We start from the raw sequence: 19,538 nt of genomic DNA, 5'->3' as shown, positions 1-19,538 counted from the left end.
CCTGGTAATACCTTCCACCTTGCATTTCATCAATGATAGTATTTATATCTGCTACCCTTATCTTATGACTATATCTGTGCGTGTGTGTGTGTGTGTGTGCATATAGCAAACATCTTTTTTTATCATTTTATAGTACAACATGTGTTAACTTACATCACAGTTACAGGACATCAGGAGAAGAGTGAACAAAACTCATGGACTTTGTATCCTCCTATGGAAAAAGGGTTACTGTATTTTCAGTGTAAGCAGGACAGCTGTAGCATTTACATAGAAATACGACCATGTTATTATGTTTATATGGAGATGAATTATGGTGTGAGGAGTTATGTATGTGTGGCAAGCTAAAGAGTAAACTGTGATGGTTAAGTTTATGTGTACACTATAACAGCTGGCATGCAAGAGCATCAACTGAACAGGAAAGAAGAGTTTATTGACTGGAGGAGGCAGAGGAGGTGAGAGATGGTAGAGCTGAAAGATCCTCAGCAATGACAGGGAGAGCAAGTTCTGATTTTATTAATGCCTGACATTGATGGCACAGGTTTTGGTTCCTTATTGGATTCAATTCAATTCTATCTATCCTCTTGAAAAAACAGTCCAATGACATCTGTGTAGTATTTTTTTTTTTTTTCTCTCATCATAGATGACATCTTAGCACTGGGTTACAATCTCTGTATAACTGTTATGATCTTTGTATATCATTCTATGCCCAGCCCTTGTGCCTCAAAAACTAACAGTGCCTCCTCAAAAAGAAATAATTTACATGATTGGGCATATGAATACACATTTATTTATATGTTTGAAAGTCTGCAACTTGAACATTTATATGTAGGAGACTTAACTGTGTTTAAATAGTATATGTTGGATGATACTTTATTTGATGACATTTAGTTGTTCAAAACAATAGAGAATGATTTTATATTTTTTGTGTTTTTCCCAACCCAGGGATCAAACCTGAGTTTCTTGAATTGTGGGCAGATTCTTTGTGAGCCTCCAGGGAAGTCCTTGCAGGCTACCAGTGTCCATGAAAATCCAGATTCTTAGAGAGTTTTGGTATATTTATTCTAAATTCTGTCAAGTTTACCAAAAGAAGACAAACAGGAACACATTAAAATTGACACATATACACACTGCTGTTGTAAAATAGGTAGCTAGTTATGTCCCTGCAGAGAAGGCAATGGAACCCCACTCCAGTACTTTTGCCTGGAAAATCCCATGGACGGAGGAGCCTGGTGGGCTGCAGTCCATAGAGTTGCTAGAGTCGGACATGACTGAGCGACTTCACTTTCACTTTTCACTTTCATGCATTGGAGAAGGAAATGGCAACCCACTCCAGTGTTCTTGCCTGGAGAATCCCAAGGACAGGGGAGCCTGGTAGGCTGCTGTCTATGGAGTCGCACAGAGTCAGACACGACTGAAGCGACTTAGCAGCAGCAGCAGCAGTTATGTCCCTGAGCACAAGGACCTCAGCTTGGTGCTCTGTGATGACCTAAATGAGTGGGATGGGGGTGGCTGGGATGGAGGTCCAAGAGGGAAGGTTTCTATTTATACAATGACTGAATCAATTTGTTGTACAGCAGAAACTAACACAATTTTGTAAAGCAACCACACTCCAGTTAAAAAAAAAAAAATTTGGTGTTGTCTAGGATCACAAATGTTGGCAACCAATTTGAAACAAAAGATTCAAGGACTTGCCCCAGGATAAGCATCACCTTCTTAAAAGTATCAAGTTACTTTTGGTCAGCCAGGCACTCTACACAATAGCCTTTTTAAGCACTTTGTTGGAGCTTTGTAGTAATAACAAAAGCCCTAAAGCATCGTACAAAGTGTACCTGTTTTTAAAGCAAGAAAAATCTTCCTGAAGGTTTAGAAATTGAAAGTGAAAGATTACAAGGAAGGGGTATTTTTAACTTGTTCATGAAAATGGAAAATAAAAACAAGAGTTAGCTAATTAAGAGAGAAGTAGATGAATGCTTTAATGCTTTACTTAAACTTCTCAAATAAGTGGCAAATTAAGTCCCTGTACCCTGACACAGAATTAAATATCAGACAGATTTCAGGGTGAAGAAGAGATGAATAGCTTCATTGCTTTTTCAGGCAAGGAGCCAAAGAGGGTTAAAGCCCTCAATAACATGTGGCCCAACCTGTTAGTGAGGTCTTATGGTAATAGTTCAAAGAGGTCAGGGCCTGGGCAGCTAGTGAACATTCTCATTGGTTACTGGCAACAGAGGTGAAGGTGAACGTGAAGTCACTCAGTCGTGTCCGACTCTTTGTGACCCCATGGACTGTAGCCTACCAGGCTCCTCTATCCACGGGATTTTCCAGGGAATAGTACTGGAGTGCACTGCCATCTCCTTCTCCAAGGGATCTTCCCAACCCAGGGATCGAACCCGGGGCTCCCATGTCGTAAACAGACGCTTTACAGTCTGAGCCACCAGGGAAGTCAGAAGTAGGAGTCAGCAACATCAACCTTCAGGTTCTAACTGGTCTGCAGTTTATGTGCTTGTACACAGCATGCCATTTTTAATCCTTAACTTCTCCTCAGAGGCTATTTCAGTATCTGCAAAATAGCTCAAAGGTACTGTGTGTATCTCTTGATGGGGAAAGAGGACTTTGTCCCAAGGTGGCACTATTATTTCTCTTAACTATTTCTTGTTTGTCTCATGTCCTTTCCCCTCCCTAATTAAGGACTGCTTGAATCTGCCCAAAGGTCATGGAGCCTGAATGAAGGCTATCTCCTGTAATCAAAAAATAAATAAATAAAAAAAATTAAATTAAATTAAAAAAAAGGTGGGTGGGTACAAAAATGTTTTTGTCCAGGAGCCCCACAGAGACCTTCTTGGTATCTTAAGTACAATTTGGGTTTAAAAAAAAAAAAGTCTTAAAATAATCTTGTGTTAGATATCATCTGCCTATAGAAGGACTGTGATGTGGTTTATGTCAGAGTATGTTCTTAAAAAAAAAAAAGAAGAAGAAGAAAAAGTGGTGATACTTAGTGTCTTTCATTTAGTTTAAGGTTCATATAAGAATCTATCAGTTCAGTTCAGTTCAGTTCAGTTGCTTAGTCATGTCTGACTTTTTGCGACCCCATGAATCCCAGCACCCCAGGCCTCTATGTCCATCACCAACTCCCGGAGGTCACTCAGACTCACATGGTTCACTCAGTCAGTGATGCCATCCAGCCATTTCATCCTCTGTCGTCCCCTCTCCTCCTGCCCCCAATCCCTCCCAGCATCAGAGTCTTTTCCAATGAATCAACTCTTCTCAGGAGGTGGCCAAAGTACTGGAGTTTCAGCTTTAGCATCAATCCTTCCAAAGAAATCCCAGAGCTGATCTCCTTCAGAATGGACTGGTTGGATCTCCTTGCAGTCCAAGGGACTCTCAAGGGTCCTCTCCAACACCACAGTTCAAAAATATCAATTCTTCAGAGCTCAGCTTTCTTCACAATCCAACTCTTGCATCCATACATGACCACTGGAAAAACCATAGCCTTGACTAGATGGGCCATTGTTGGCAAAGTAATGTCTCTGCTTTTGAATATGCTATCTAGGTTGGTCATAGCTTTCCTTCTAAGGAGTAAGCGTCTTTTAATTTAATGGCTGCAGTCACCATCTGCAGTGATTTTGAAGCCCCAAAAAATAAAGTCTGACACTGTTTCCACTGTTTCCCCATCTATTTCCCATGAAGTGATGGGATGAGATGCCATGATCTTCGTTTTCTGAATGTTGAGCTTTAAGATTCTCTGAAAAAAGCTAGCGTTCTTCCTTCTTATCTCCATGTTTGAGTGACTTCTATGCTGCTATATATTGTCTGGATTTCTCAACTGGATTTATTAGGAGTATAAGGGAAAAGTTTATCTACTCTCTTGCCAGAAATAATAAATCTTATCATGCTATTTTATATTCATACAATTTATTTTTCATAGAGCCTGTAAGCATAAATAAAACTTTTGTTTTTCCATTTAGAAGGAGCAAAGAGACCATTTTACCTCTTTCTTTTTTCTTACACTGTTTCCTTGGATACATGGTAAATCTGGATCCTTACTCTAACCTTTGGAAAACAGATAAATCTGCAGGGATTAAGCCTTGTGTCAAATTTTTATGATGTAGAAAAATCTCCAAAGTCATGGTTCAAATAACCTTTACATATGTAAACACACATCTCCAGAGTTAACTCAAGACTCTTTTTTCTCAGATGTACTGGAGACTTTTACATGGAGTAGCCTTAGTCTCCTGAGGAAGTAAGATAAATTAATTTTATACCTGCTCCCAATGAATTTTAGGTTCTTTCTTCATCACAAAAGAATTCAGAAACAAAACACAGAGGTTAAGAAAGTAAAGCAAACATTTATTTAAGAGAAGATATGCTCTCAGAGGGAGAGTGGGCAAACAGGTGAAGAGCGGCGGCCCTGGGTCTCTTTGACAAGCCGGTTATGAGGGGCGTACAAAATCAAGGATGGAATATTCACTGGGAAAGGGGGACTTTGGGGGTCATATTCCCTGATTTTCATTTCAACTGCATTTTCTGAAGGGGAGGAAGGATTTTTGTCCTTATTTGGCTTGAATCTGAAGTGTCATGGCATCAGGTTCATGACATATACTTCTTATCTATAAGGCTAAACTTATTGTGATGAAAGCAAAATGAACAAAATGTTACATTTGGATACAAGAGATTCCTGAATTTCTCCACCTTTCTTTGCCTGCTACTCAGACTCTTATCACCCTAAATGTGTAATTTCCTGTCAGTCTGAAGGTTCCTGCTTTTTTTTTTTTTTTGTCTTATTATGGACCCTTGCTCTTTACAAGATCCCTGATTTCCTGCCACCTGACCCTTGTCCCCAATTCTCTGCTAATAGTTAGCTACCTGTTTATTGCAGCATATCTTCCACTTTGGTACATAAAGTGTATGAGACTTTTGTCCTAATTTTGTGGTCACTTGTATGCTAACTTACATGTGTATAGTCTTTGTTCACTGCCAAATGAGAACTGTCACTTGCCATCTACCACTACAAGGATTAGTTCACTATTCACCTTCAACTGCAAAAGGAATTCAAGGTAGAGATCAAGAAGGGGGTACTCTGGGCTCTAGGAAAAGCTGGCAGAACAGGCAAGCCTTCAGATGTTGTTGTTGTTGTCCAGTTCCTCAGTTGTGTCCCACCCTTTGCTACCCCATGGAATATAGCATGCCCGGCTCCCATGTCTTTCACTATCTTCAGAGCTTGCTCAAACTCATGTCCAGTGAGTCAGTGATGCCACCCAACTATCTGTCCTCCCCTTCTCCTCCTGACTTCAATCTTTCCCAGCATCTGGGCCTTCCCCAGCCTCAGGCTCTTTGGCTCAGGTGGCCAAAGTATTGAAATGAGAAACTGAGTTCTATTTGTGGAGTCAAAGAATAAATTCTACAAACTTGGAAATATGCACACAGATGAAGTTTATTATAGAGGATAGAAATACAAAGCTCTCAGCATAGACACTGAAATTGAGTGAAAACACCAAAAAGGTGGGTATTATAGCAGTTTTATATAATTACTAGTACTGATCTGTATATTTTTGCTTGACTCATGACTTCGTTGGGGGAGTGTGTAATTTCCTTGGTTCTACTTCATCACAACAAAAATTTGAAGCGACAGACCATCGTTATAGCTCTCAGACAGACCAGTGTTACAGCTCTCAGCTCTTGAATGGACCAGCTGTTGTAACAGCTCCGTGTTACAGCTCAGTTTTATTTAGAAAATAAAAGAAAATATATCCTTCTCGAGGTGTGAGGGCATACTGACCCAAAAGACACAAAGAGCAGAGAGACAGAACCCCTGCCCTTTGGCTCCTCTTTTATATCCTTTTTCCTCCCCCTGGGCCTGCCCTATGTAAACTAGGGTAGCCAGAATTGCTGTTTGTTTTACTTGAGGTCCTTGCTCTGGTCCTCGGACTATCCTTTGTTCTATTTTTGCGGGCTTTTCCCTTTCTTGTCTTTATCCATCCCCATTCTGGACTCCTTTTCCTATTATAACTACCTAGCATTTCCCCCTGAAGAGATGGGAGGCCCAGTTCTTTGGGAATAGGAGCATCAAGGTCTCTCTGGCTACTTCCTGCTGAACTGGGGCAGCGCAGGGCATTGGGCCTCCCCTCTTGCTAGACTCAAGCCTCAGAGTCCTTGAAGCAGTGTCCCTCTAAGGGTGAGTGATATTTTCTGTGATTGGCTATAGTTTTATATTCCTTTTTGAACTGGCACTGCACATTGTAGCTTGTGGACTTGGGCAGAGACAAAACGGGTTAGACAATTGATAATACGTGGAGCAATCATAAGCAGCGTCAATATGGTAATAACAAGGACCTGTAGGGGCATTCAGTTCAGTACAGTTCAGTTGCTCAGTCGTGTCCAACTCTTTGTGACCCCATGAATTTCAGCACACCAGGCTTCCCGGTCCATCACCAACTCCCGGAGTTCACTCAAACTCATGTCCATCGAGTCGGTGATGCCATCCAGCCATCTCATCCTCTGTCGTCCCCTTCTCCTCCTTCCCCCAATCCCTCCCAGCATTAGCCAGCTCCAAATTTCCATCGCTAGGATGTCTCAAGTCCCTCCTTGTTCAAGGATCATAAGATCTATCTCCTATCTGTTTTAGCGTACAACCCCTGCCAAGCTGTGTTGGTTCTTGGGAGCTGTCCTGAGAAATATTATCCCCAGAAACTTAATTTTGGGGGTGTTCATTAGAATGGCACTCATTTGTAGTCCTGAATAGGTATCTGAGATCTCCCAGGGGCTCACAGGTGTATTGAGTGTCCTCTTCTGTTTTCTTCCATGACTTGACTCATGAGTAGTGAATCCAGGAGTCATGTTCTGGTACCTTGACTGCTTTGCAGGTAGAAAGTATTACAAGGTAGGGGCCCCTCCATGTGGGCTGGAGTTGAGCCTTTGGGGACCCATCTTTCCAGACTTTAACTAGGACTTGAGTCCCTGGGGCATATAGTGGTGACTCTTTAGAATATTTTGGGTCCTGGTTGACTCCCCAGAGTGTATATACTGTTGGAATTGCCCAATGGCCATGGTATAACACCAGAGGGTCTGAGCCTCTGGATTTAAGAAGAGGTAATTGACACAAATGAAAGGTCTCCCATCTAGCATCCCACAAGGACTATGACCAACCTGTTCCTTAGGGACAATATGGGTATGGAAGAGAGCTACTGGTAAAGCCTCCTTCCATATCAGGGAGGCCTCCTGGGTTATCTTTTTTATTGCTGATTTTAAAAATTGGTTGGTTCTTTCTACTTTTCCTGAAGACTGAGGCCTCTAGGCACAATGGAGATAATAAGTAATGCCCAGTGTTTTAGAGACCCCTTGGGTAACCTTAGAATTAAATGATGTTGTCACTTTGTAATGACCTGGGCAGACCAAATCTCGGAATGATTTTCATGGAGCAGTTTTCTTATCACATCCTTAGTCTTCTCAGTCCAGGTGGAAAAGCCTTCAATCCATCCTGTGAATGTATCCATCATGACCAATAGGTGTTTATACACTTGGGAAACTGACATCTGGGTGACGTCCATCTGCCAGTCCTCTCCTGGGTAGGTCCCACGTCACTGGACAGGCTGGTCTTTGAGCTCAAAGGGTCTTTGAGCTCCTTGAGGGTTGTTTAATTGGCAAGTGGAACAAGACGAGACCTCTTGCCTTATAGTCCTTTGGAGACCTATTCCTCTGAAGGATCTTTCTAGTAATCTTTGGAGGGCCTTCTCCTCTAAATGAATGATGGCAGGTAAGGAGTTAACCAACCTCCATTGGAGGTTCCCAGGCAGAAAAAGGAGCCCCTCCCTTTGGAACCACCCCATATAATCTTGAAAGCCCTCACTTTTAGCTTTAAGAGTCTCACCTTCAGTATATGAAGGCGTTTCTGGCAAATCAGTATGTGGACCTAAGGTGGCAACCCCTATTAGGTCACTGTTCTGTAGTGCTTCTCTCTTAGCTGCCTGATCAGCTGCTTGGTTTCCTTGTGCCACTTCTGTGCTTCCTTTTTGGTGTCCTTTACAGTGGGAGACTGAAACCTCAGTGGGCAGATGGACTGCCTCCAAGAGTCGAAGAATCTGATCACCATATATGATTGGGGACACTTGGGTGGCCAAGTGGCCTCTTTCTTTCCAAATAGCAGCGTGTGCATGTAACACTAGAAAGGCATACTTGGAGTCAGTGGAAATGGCTACTCTTTTTCCTTTTCCCAGCTCTAAAGCTCGAGTCAGGTCTATGAGCTCAGTTAATTGGGCTGAAGTACCTGGTGGCAGAGGTGTAGCCTCTCTGATCTCAAAATTGGAGACTACTGCATATCCAGCTCTTTTTTTTCCATCCAAGACAAAGCTGCTTCCATCAGTGTACCAGATTTCCTAGAAACTGGTCAGAGGATCTTCTGACAATCCCTCTTAGGTTCTTTCCAGTGGTCCAAGGTTTCTAGGCAAGAGTGAAAGGGGAGAGAGCCCTCAGGAGTAGGCAGGAGGGTAGCTTGCTTAAAAACCTCACAAGGGAATATAGTGAGGCCTGGATTTTCCAACAGCACTGCTTGATATCTGAGGATCCTTTGATCAGACATCCATAAAAGGCCTCTCCCATTCAGGAACTGTTTCACTTCGTGGATGGTAAAAATAGTTTGCCCCCAAGAGAGAGTTTTAAAGCATCTTCTGTCAGGACTGCAATAGCTGCAAGATTTCAAAGGCAGGAAAGACTTCTCCCCAGTAAGAGAGTGGGACACTCAGGGACCACCAGAAACTGGTGGGAAAATATTTGTCCATCCCAGCAATGAAGAAGTGCTCGGGTGAATCTTTTGTAATTGTTTTTCCTGTAGCAACCAAAATAGTACAGGTTTGGGTGGAGATGGCTCTGGAGTAGGAGGTCAGGACAGAGTAGGTAACCCCTGTGTCAACCAAGAAATTTTCGGACCTACTAGCCACATCCAGTTGCACCTTTGGCTCCAGCCCCGTGATGGTTATCTGTGACAGGTGGGCTGGCTGGAGTGGGTTACTTCAGTCCTGTTGTACCATCATGAGGGAAGGCTCGGCTCTTGACCTTGAGGCTCTTGGGTCCCCAGGGAAGAATGCCTCCCATTGTCTTAATTGCTGGCATTTGTAGCAAACCATTTTAGGAGACTTGCCATGGTTTGGACACTCTTTGTCCCAATGCCCCACCTGTCTACAGATTAGGCATTTGCCTGGTGCCTTATCCCTCAAGGGGCTTCCCCTGTGGCTCAGCTGATAAAGAATCTGCCTGTAATGCAGGAGACCAGGTTTTGATCCCTGGGTTGGGAAGATCCCCTGGAGAACACAAGAGCTAACCACTCCAGTATTCTGGCCTGGACAATTCCATGGACTGTATAGTCCATGGGGTCGCAAAGAGTCAGACAAAACAGAGCGACTTTCACTTTCTTTCTTTGTCCTTCAAGGACTCGGGATTTGCCATAGGGTTTCCCTGGGGGGTGGCCAGCATCTGGGCATGCCTTATCTCTTTCCTTTTCTCCCTCTCCTGAGCCTTGGCTATCATCTCCTGTTTTCTGTTATAAAAGGTATTGGTGGTTGTCTGGACCATCTCATCTAAAGAGGCAGCACGGTCCTGCTGTTGTAGCTGTTGTAACTTTATCCTGATGTCTGATACACATTGGGACAGGAATTTCTCCTTTAAAATCACCTGTCCCTCATAAGAGTCTAAGTCCAGATTGGTAAACTTTTGGAGGGCCTTTTTTAGCCTTTCCAGAAAGGCAATAGAGTTCTCATTGGGCTCCTGAGTTATTGCTGAGACCTGGGCTTAGCTGATTACTTTTTACTGGGCTGCTTTCAGTCCTGCCTTCACACAGATCAGATAATGATCCCTTTCCCAGATGTGCTCAGGGTCATTATAATTCCAATTGGGATCTGAGGAGGGGACTGCAGTTTCCCCCACTGGGTATTTATCACTTGACATGTGAAGCCCTGTTGCATACCTTCGGGCTTCCTTTAAGACCCTAGTATGCTCAGGGTCAGACAAAGTTTGACTAAATATGACCATGATGTCCTTCCATGTCAGGTCAAAGGCCAAAGTAATGTGTTGGAATATATCTATATATTTGCCTAGGTCATCTGTATAGGTCTTCTTTGGTATAGGTCATCTTCCCAGGTCTTGTTTGATCTTAGTTCTAAGAGAGAGAAGGGCTTATGGGCCCAGGTTGGTCCGAATTCTCCTCCAGTTTCGACTAAGGGACGTACTCGAGCTGGCTTTTGTGGAAGGGATGCTCCCTGATATGGGGGCACATTTGGATACAAGGAAGGAGCATCAGGCAACTCAGGAGCTGTGGGAGGTGAGCGAGCCTACACAGGGGTGTTCTTTCTCTTGGTTGTCTGTGACTAACACCATTTACCTAATAGGCTCACTTTTAGGGCCTACAACAACCCCATACTTAAGACAGAATTCCTTCATATGTCTTAGTTGGAAGGGTTTGGGCCCAAACGACCAGCATGGCTAACTCCTAAAGTATCAAACATCATCCCTGGAAGCCCAATTGCCTTTTAAGGGATGCCAACAGATGGACTTCTAGCAGGCACTCTGTGCCTGTCTCCTGCCCTAGTGGGTTCACTTAGAGATGCTGATGTTACCCATGTTGTAGGAAACATGGCAGATGAAGGCCTGACTATCTAGAAGGAGTGGATATTATACAATATTTCTCTCTCAAGGACCAGCTATTTTCTGGTTGTTCCTCCAGAAGATTGTAGAGGTAACATTGTGGGCTCAGACGGGGCTCAGGAAAAGAGTATGAAACAGGAGGGAAGGGGGCAGGGCACAACTTTTGAAAGATGACATAGGGCAAGGATATGACATAAACCGTTTAAAATCAAATCGATCCAAGATGACAAGTCAAATTCAACTAAACCTTGATCCCCAATCTGTAAGATAAATGACACATCCAGGTGGCAGGACAGCTCCAAGGCACCAAAGATGGAGGAGTGGGTGGTTCCCCAATGGTTGGGATGATCCTCCCACTCATTAGCATATGAATTCACCCAGCTCACAAAAACTAGCCACACTTCATTCCATTTAGCCACCACCATTCTGGACTCCTTTTTCCTATTCTAACTACCTAACAACTTTAACATATGTCATTTTGTTGCAGGAAACGGGATCCCTTCCAGGGCCTGAAAGTGGCCCCTTGTCTAACACTCAGAAATGAACTGTCTGAGGAGACACACATGCTGACAAAGCAAGAGATTTTATTGGAAAGGGTGCCCGGGAAGAGAGCAGTAAGGTGAGGGAACTCAGGAGTACTGCTCTGCCATGTGGTTTTCTGGTGATGGGATTAGTTTCCCAGTTGCCTTTAGCCAATCATTCTGACTCAGAGTCCTTCATGATGGTGGTCTCCTTGTTCAGACAAGATGGATGCCAGTGAGGATTCTGGGAGGTGGTCGGACATGTGGTGCCTCCTTTTGATCTTTCCCGAACTCTTCCAGTTGGTGGTGGCTTATTAGTTCCATGTTTCTTACCAGGACCTCCTGTCATAAAACAACTCATGCAGATGGTTAATATGGTGCCTGCCCAGGGTGGGTGGTTTCAGTCAGTGTGATTCCCCTAACAGTTTTTGACCAATCACTTTGAATGTTGCAACAACAGTTTGTCATTTTCATGGCTTTCTTTTGGTTCCCAATTTCTCAGCTTTCCCAGACTATGTGGTGCCATCCCTCAACCCTTTCTCAAGAACACAGACCATTGTTTAAGGACCAGATGTATGTTTAAGAGTTAATGACCTATCTGGAGTTCTCCTTGATAAACTGGATAGCAGTTAATGATTGTCTTATCCTGGGTTTGAATATTTTATGACCCACCAGACCAGGGAGGCATTCCTCTGAATGCCTAGAAAATGGAGCTTTGGACTAATGGAGCAAAAAGTCTATGTGAGGGAATAAGTTGAAATTAAAATTAAAATCATAATAAAACTGAGGCCCTCAACCCTACACTAACTACCTAACAATTTTTGCCTCAGTGTTGGAGCTTCAGCTTCAGCAACAGTCCTTCAGTGAATATTCAAGATTGATTTCCTTCAGGATTGACTGGTTTGATCTCCTTGCAGTCCAAGGGACTCTCAAGATTTTCCTCTAACACCACAGTTTCAAAGAGTCAGTTCTTTGGCACTTAGCCTTCTTTATTGTCCAACTATCACTCTATAAATAACTACTGGAAATAAAAACAAAAAACATAGCTTTGACTACACAGATCTTTGTAGGTAAAGCAATATCTCTGCTTTTTAATATTCTATCTAGGTTGGTCATAGCTTTTCTTCCAAGAAGCAAATATCTTTTAATTTTGTGACTGTAGTCATCATCTGCAGTGATTCTGAAGGCCAAGAAAATAAAGTCCGCGTCTGTTTCCATTGTTTCCCCATCTATTTGCCATGAAGTGATGGGACTGGATGCCATGATCTTCCTTTTTTGAATGTTGAGTTTTAAGCCAGCTTTTCCACTCTCCTCTTTCATCTTCATCAAGAGGATCTTTAGTTTCTCCTCAATTTTTGATATTAAGGTGGTATAATCTGCATATCTGAGATTATTGATATTTCCCCCAGCAATCTTAATTCCAGCTTGTGCTTCATAAAACCTGGCATTTTGCATGATATACTCTGCATATGAGTTAAATAAGCAGGGTGACCATATACAGCATTGACATATTCCTTTCTCAATTTTGAAGCAGTCCACTGTTCCTTGTCTGGTTCATACAGGTTTCTCAGGATGCAGATAGGTTGGTCTTGTATTCCCTTCTCTTTCAGAATTTTCCACAATTCGTTTTGATTCACAATCAAAGACTGTATCTCAGTCAATGAAGCAGATGTTTTTTTCTGGAATTTTCTTGTTTTTTCTATGATTCAATGGATGGTGGCAATTTCATCTCTGGTTCCTCTCCCTTTTCTAAATCCAGCTTGTACATCTGGCAGTTCTTGGTTCACGTGCTGTTGAAGCCTAGTTGAAGAATATTGAGCATTACCTTGCTAGCATGTGAAATGATTGCAAATGTGTGGTAATTTGTATATTGTTTGGCATTGCCCTTCTTTGGGACTGGAATGGAAACAGATTTTCTCCTCCTGTGGCCACTGCTGAGTTTTCCAAATTTGCTGGCATACTGAGTATACCACTTTAACAGTATCATATTTTGGGATTTGAAATAGCTCAGCTGGAATTTCATCAACCTCCACTAGCTTTGTTTGTAATAACAATTCTAAGACCCACTGGACTTCACACTCCAGGATGTCTGGCTCTAGGTGAATGACTAAACCGTCGTGGTTATCTGGGACATTAAAACATTGTTTTGTGTGTAGTTCTGTGCATTTTTGCCGCCTCTTCTTAATCTACTCTGCTCTGTTAGATCCACACTTTTCTGTCCTTTTTGTGTCCATCTTTGCGTGAAATGTTCCCTTCATATCTATAATTTTCTTGAAGAGATCTCTAGTCTTTCCCATTCTATTGTTCTCTGTTTCTTTGCATTGTTCACTTAAGAAGGCTTTCTTTCCTCTCCTTGCTATTCTTTGGAACTCTGCATTCCCAAGGGTATATCTTTCCTTTTCTCCTTTGCCTTTCACTTTTCTTTTCTCAGTTATTTGTACAGCCTAGTCAGACAACTATTTCACCCTTTTGCCTTTCTTTTACTTGGGGATGGTTTTGATTACTGTCTCCTGGCCTTCAGATAATTAGATATTTTCAGGAGAAGTTTTTATGAGTCCACATCCTTGCCTCTTACATCATTAGTAGAGACATCTGTGCCTCTTGACTAGCAGTAACCTTCATGAGATTAGCAGCAACCTTCTGCTAAAATGTGTGCTTGACTGCACTTATCCCCCTTCACTAAATTCATATATAATACTGACCTTCAGTCCTTACTTCTTTGTAGTAATTTCTAAGAGTTAGTTCTCTCATGCTATAATCTTCATTTTGCCCCAAATAACACTTAACTCACAAGTCTCAGGTGCTTTTTTTTTTTTTTCTAGTTGATACTACTCAATAATAAATTGTACCTTCTCTCTCTTCCATACTGAAATATAGTATTTTTATTGTCAGTATTGTTTTATTTGTCCAACAATATTTTGATTTGAATGGTTGTCAAACATTTCCTGAATTGACTGGAGCAGGTGAAGATTTTTATGGTCACTTAACAGTCAATGAGTGGAGAAGGCAATGGCACCCCACTCCAGTACTCTTGCCTGGAAAATCCCATGGATGGAGGAGCCTGGTAGGCTGCAGTCCATGGGGTCTTTAAGAGTCGGACACGACTGAGCAACTTCACTTTCACTTTTCACTTTCATGCATTGGAGAAGGAAATGGCAACCCACTCCAGTGTTCTTGCCTGGAGAATCCCAGGGCCTGGGGAGCCTGGTGGGCTGCCATCTATGGGGTTGCACAGAGTCAGACACGACTGAAGTGATTTAGCAGCAGCAGCAGCAGCAGCAGCAACAGTCAATGAGAGAGAATGGTTTGCAAAATAGCTCTTCTAGCTTACTGTTCTTTAGGGAATACTATCTATATAATAGATTGTCCTCTCAAAACTCTATTTTTTTAAATTAAATATGTATGTTAGTCTTTCTTCATCAGGATCACTATCAGTTTTAGTGTTAAAGGCTGCTAAGTCTTTGCCATGTTAATATTGCCAAAAAACTCAGCCTCTGATCATGGGTGCCAAGTAGAAAGGTGGAGACAGAACTTTGGAGGAGTAGAAAGGAGTAGCTTTATGACTTAGCCCTGCAAAATGGGCCATAGCAGGGTAATGCCCTCCAGATCGTGCTCCCCTACTTGGGAACTAGGAAGGGGCATTAGAGTTTCAGAGTGGTAAACAGGGATGTAGCTAAGGATGGGGATTGATATAGTCTTATATTCTTCTTTCCTCTTGGAGAATTGAGATTATTAGGGCTGGCATCTGGTGGTTATGGAACATGTTCTGGTGGCCCTTTAGGTTATTGTGCTGTGACCTTCTTTCTGGAATGAAGGATGCTCACAGAGGAAATGAGTGTTAGGGAGTGTTATCTTGGAGAAGTAAACATCAGGTGCATACTACAACTTAGCTAGAGGGTAATCATTTAAAGAATGTTATTAAGCAAAAGAGGGGGAAAATTCTATAGAAGACTGAATGGGTAGAAAGAATAAGGACTGAATAAAAGCTAACATAATGCATAATGAGAATGCTTCTAGTAGTTTCTATAGTAGGATTAGTATATTTGTTGTTGTTGTTCAGTTGCTAATCTGTGTACGACTCTGTGACCCCATTGACTTCAGCACCAGTATTCCCTGTCCTTCACTATTTCCCAGAGTTTGCTCAAACTCATGTGCAACGAGTAAGTGATCCTATGCAGCTATCTAATCCTCTGTAACCCCCTTCTCCTCCTTCCTTCAATCTTTCTCAACACCAGGGTCATTGGCTCTTCACATCACGTGGCCAAAGTATTGGAACGTTATTTTCAGCATCAGTCCTTCCAATGAATGTTCAGGGTGAATTTCTTTAGGATTGACTGGCTTGATCTTGCAGCCTGAGGGGTTCTCATGAGTTTCTCAAGGGATTCTCCAGCACCGCAATTCAAAAGCATCAATTCTTTGGCGCTCAGCCTTCTTTACGGTCTAGTGTTCACATCCCTACATGACCCTTGGAAAAATTATACCCTTGACTTTATGGACCTTAGGTATATGGAAAGCAAAAGTGAAAGTGTTAGTCACTCAGTCATGTCCAACTCTTTGCAACCCTATGGACTGTAGCCCGCCAGGCTCCTCTATCCATGGGATTCCCCAGGCAAGAATACTGGAGTGGGTAGCCATTTCCTTCTCTAGGGGATCTTCCTAACCCAGGGATTAAACTCGGGTCTCCTGCATTGCAGGCAGATTCTTTACCACCTGAACCACCAGGAAATATATGAGATTGGCAAGGAAGTGCAAGGATTAAATGTATCTTCTCTCTCTGAAGGCTGGAACCCTATTGCCTTCTATGATATCTTGGCTTTTCTCCTATGTCTCCATCTCTCTGCCTGAGGCTGAACTCTGGAAATGCAAAAGCAAGGATCTTTTAGATGGACAAACCCTTTTCATGAAGGGTTCCCAAGAAGGAAGGATAAGGGCTTAACTGCTTAAACAGGTGATGAATTACCATTTCAGTCCAAGGACATTAGATTAAGCATCCTAGCTCAGATTTTACCCAAAAATGATTCCTTTCACCCAAGTAGCTAAGGAGCATAAATAATAAAACTGTTCAAGTAGAGGATAAATGAGAACATACACAAAGACAATGATCCTATAAAAATATGTCAGAATGGAGAGCAGTTGTGCTACTCATTTGGAAAAATGTAAACAAACACAAGTGAGGTTAGACTTTATATACTTCATGGGGTGGGTTGGGGGCGACAAAGCCTTATAACTCTACATTTTTTCTTGCAAAAATGCAAGGAAAGGAAGCTTTTTAAGTTTGGGTCGCTAGTGAATCTGATGCAATTATGAAGCTAGCAGAGATCACATGGAGGACCTGAAATCTTAAGAGTATACATGCCTTATCCCCAGCTGATATTACCAATTTAAGGTTTTCTTTCCATGCTTCAGGAAGCGCCAGATGAAGCTATAGTGTTGGGAGCCATGTTAGGCATTACTGACAAACTGGAGGCACGGCCCCAGAACCCTCCCCTCATTCTGCAGGCATGGCCCCGGAATGAAGGAGTTAGGCCATGTAATTCTGACTTGTCTTTTCCTCTCCTCGGCTGAGCTGACTGAAAAGGAATATTAAAGTGCTTATTGTTCTTGAGAGGAGCATGAGAAGGCACAAAGCCTTCTTCAGCTGTGCTCAGAAAATAATTCATAAAGTTAATCATTGACATTTGTTCAAGAACTTTTACAAAAGAGTGTTCCAGGATGAGCACATAGGCCGTAGCTTGAGGCCATGAGAGGGATTGCTATCTGAAGCCTATTTGTGAGGAGAATGTTTATGGCAAAGGAGTTTACTGAATTTAGGGCTTAGAAATAATTAAAACAGAAGTTAAAGATTTAAGGAATGTTGTAAAGTTAGCATATTTTACTATAGCTTATAGAAGTTAGGAATTTTTAGAGACACTATAGCTAGAAGCCTTTTTAAGAGACAGTGAGCTCAGGATGTTAGGGGCAAACAGGATTTAGGAAGATAAGTAATAAACAGAGGAATGTAGCATGAGTTACAATGTAATCACAAGTTAACTATAGGACACATTAGAGGAGGTTGATAATAGATGATAAGGTTGATTCCAAGAGAATCACTGAAGCAGGAACTCTGTTTGAAGAGAAACAATGATTTATGGAGATAATAAATCTGGGAGAGGGGGAAGTGAAAATGTCAAACCTCTGGGCTAATGTTTTTGTAGAAGTAAAAAACAGAATCTTAAACTTGAAATAAACAGGCAGTCCATAGAAAACTGAGAGGCTGCCTCATCGACACCGTTCATCTCTTCAGGTTAAACCCTGGCTGCTGGAGCCCGACTCTGGCACTATAGAAACACTCTTCATACACACATACACCTACATACACACACTGCAAGGTTCCACATGTAGTGTGTTGATCCTTCTGAAAAAAGTTTTTCTCCTGCATTGATGCAAACCCTTTGGGGGCCAAAAAATAATCCACCATCTCAGGAGACTCCATGACCACAAAAGTTTAACTATCTTTCTTTTTTTTTTAACTATCTTTCAATAATGGAAATGAAGTCAGGGCTGAAAGCACAAGACCCATCAAGAACAGTGCAAACAACTACACTTCAAGCCTTTCTGCAAAATGTGAGCTGAGAGGAGTGCACCTTTATACTCAGTACCCTCCCAGGAGTGCACCTTTATACTCAGTACCCTCCCAATGTTCACCAGCGGTGCTGACGTTTCCTCATCCATTACAGGAATGGATCCAGGCAGGGGCAGGTCAGAATTTCTCCCGCGGTCTTGTCCACTTTTTTGGCAGCTCTTTTCATGTACTATTCTGCTTCAAGTTAGTGAAAAAGATAAAAGGTCGGCAGGAATAAATCTTATTGCTAATACTCTTACTCTGGTCAACCTACAAAGAAAAAGAAGGAAGAGGAAAATTAATGTGCCACTATAATGTGTGTTAATCACTCATTCGTGCCCAACTCTTTGTTATCCCATGAACTGTAGCCCACCAGGCTCCTCTGTCCATGTAATTCTCCAGGCAAGAATACTGGAGTGGTTAGTCATTTCTTCCCCCCAGGGGATATTCCTGACCATGGGTTGAACCTGGGTCTCCTGCATTGCGGGCAGATTCTTTACCAACTGAGCCACCAGGGAAGCCACCGGGGAAGTCACTGTTGTAGGAAGTCAATATTTTGGAAAAGGGATTATAGAAAGAAGATGCAGATATTACAAGAGCAAGGGAATCAGAAAAGCCCAGAGACAGGGCCATTCAGTAGGGAATAATTGAAAAATGACTCTGAATCGACAGATTGGGAAAGTGTTGGAGTTAGAAACTGTTGGACCATATGTGTCTACAACTTTTCTATTGGTTAAACTTTCTTTGCCTTTCCTAATAGACACTTGTACTGTAACATTTCTATTGAAATTTCTCTCTTTTTCCATCTAATGACAGATCAATACAGGTCTATTGTAATTATGCTTACCCTTCTGATTCTTCCTTTTTCAACATGGTTCCTCTACAGATACATAGGAGCACTGAAAATGGAACTTGCTTGCTTAATTTCTCCTGAATTCTACTGTGAATATACTAAGGAAAATCCTACTGTGCAAATTAAAATCTACCATATTTGGTACTCAGCAACATGAAACTTGATTTGGGTATGAAGCTTGATTTGAATGTTAAAAAGAATCATTTTAGTTTTTTAATTAAAAAATCATTTTAGTTTATTATTTAAAAAAGTAAAATATATTAAAAAGTAAATGTCTAAAAAGTAAATGTATTATTTAAAAAAGTAAAAAAGGGATTGGGGAGAGTAAATGTCTCACTCTGATCTCAGATGTTCTCTGAGCTAAAACATAGGCTTAAGCTATAGGGAATTATAAAACAGGGTTTTTTGTTTGTTTGTTTGTTTTGAGGGGGCGAGTGGTGGTGTTTATTTTTTTGGAATGATTAAGCTTTTATTTTAAAGCACATCATTTAAAAAAATTAAGTATAGTTGATTCGTAATGTTGTGCTAATTTCTGCTGTACAGCCAAGCGATTCAGATGAACATATATATATATATATATATATATATACACATTTTTAAAATATTCTTTTCCTTTATGGTTTATCATAGGATACTGAGCATAGCTCTCTGCTATAAAGCAGAATCTTGGTGTTTATCCATAATGCAGAATTAATCACAGCTACTGAGCCAATAAAGTAGCTTATCAAAAGGATAAACTATGGACATTTGTAACAATATCATATCAAGAGCTCAATTAGAAGGAATCAAACTAATTATAAAAGAATTAAAAGTACAAAGGATATAAAGTCTTAGGGCAATAAATAAACTTATAATTTCAGTAGTTGCTTTAATCCATGTAACTTGTGCTGTTTCAATTATCTTTTGAACAGCTTATGTTATCTGCTGATTCATCCAC

The sequence above is a fragment of the Bos taurus genome, chromosome 12 (assembly GCF_002263795.3).
Source record: "Bos taurus isolate L1 Dominette 01449 registration number 42190680 breed Hereford chromosome 12, ARS-UCD2.0, whole genome shotgun sequence".
In the NCBI taxonomy this organism is placed as follows: domain Eukaryota; kingdom Metazoa; phylum Chordata; class Mammalia; order Artiodactyla; family Bovidae; genus Bos; species Bos taurus.
The sequence above is the reverse complement of the archived record's forward strand: the minus strand, read 5'-3'. Positions refer to the sequence as shown.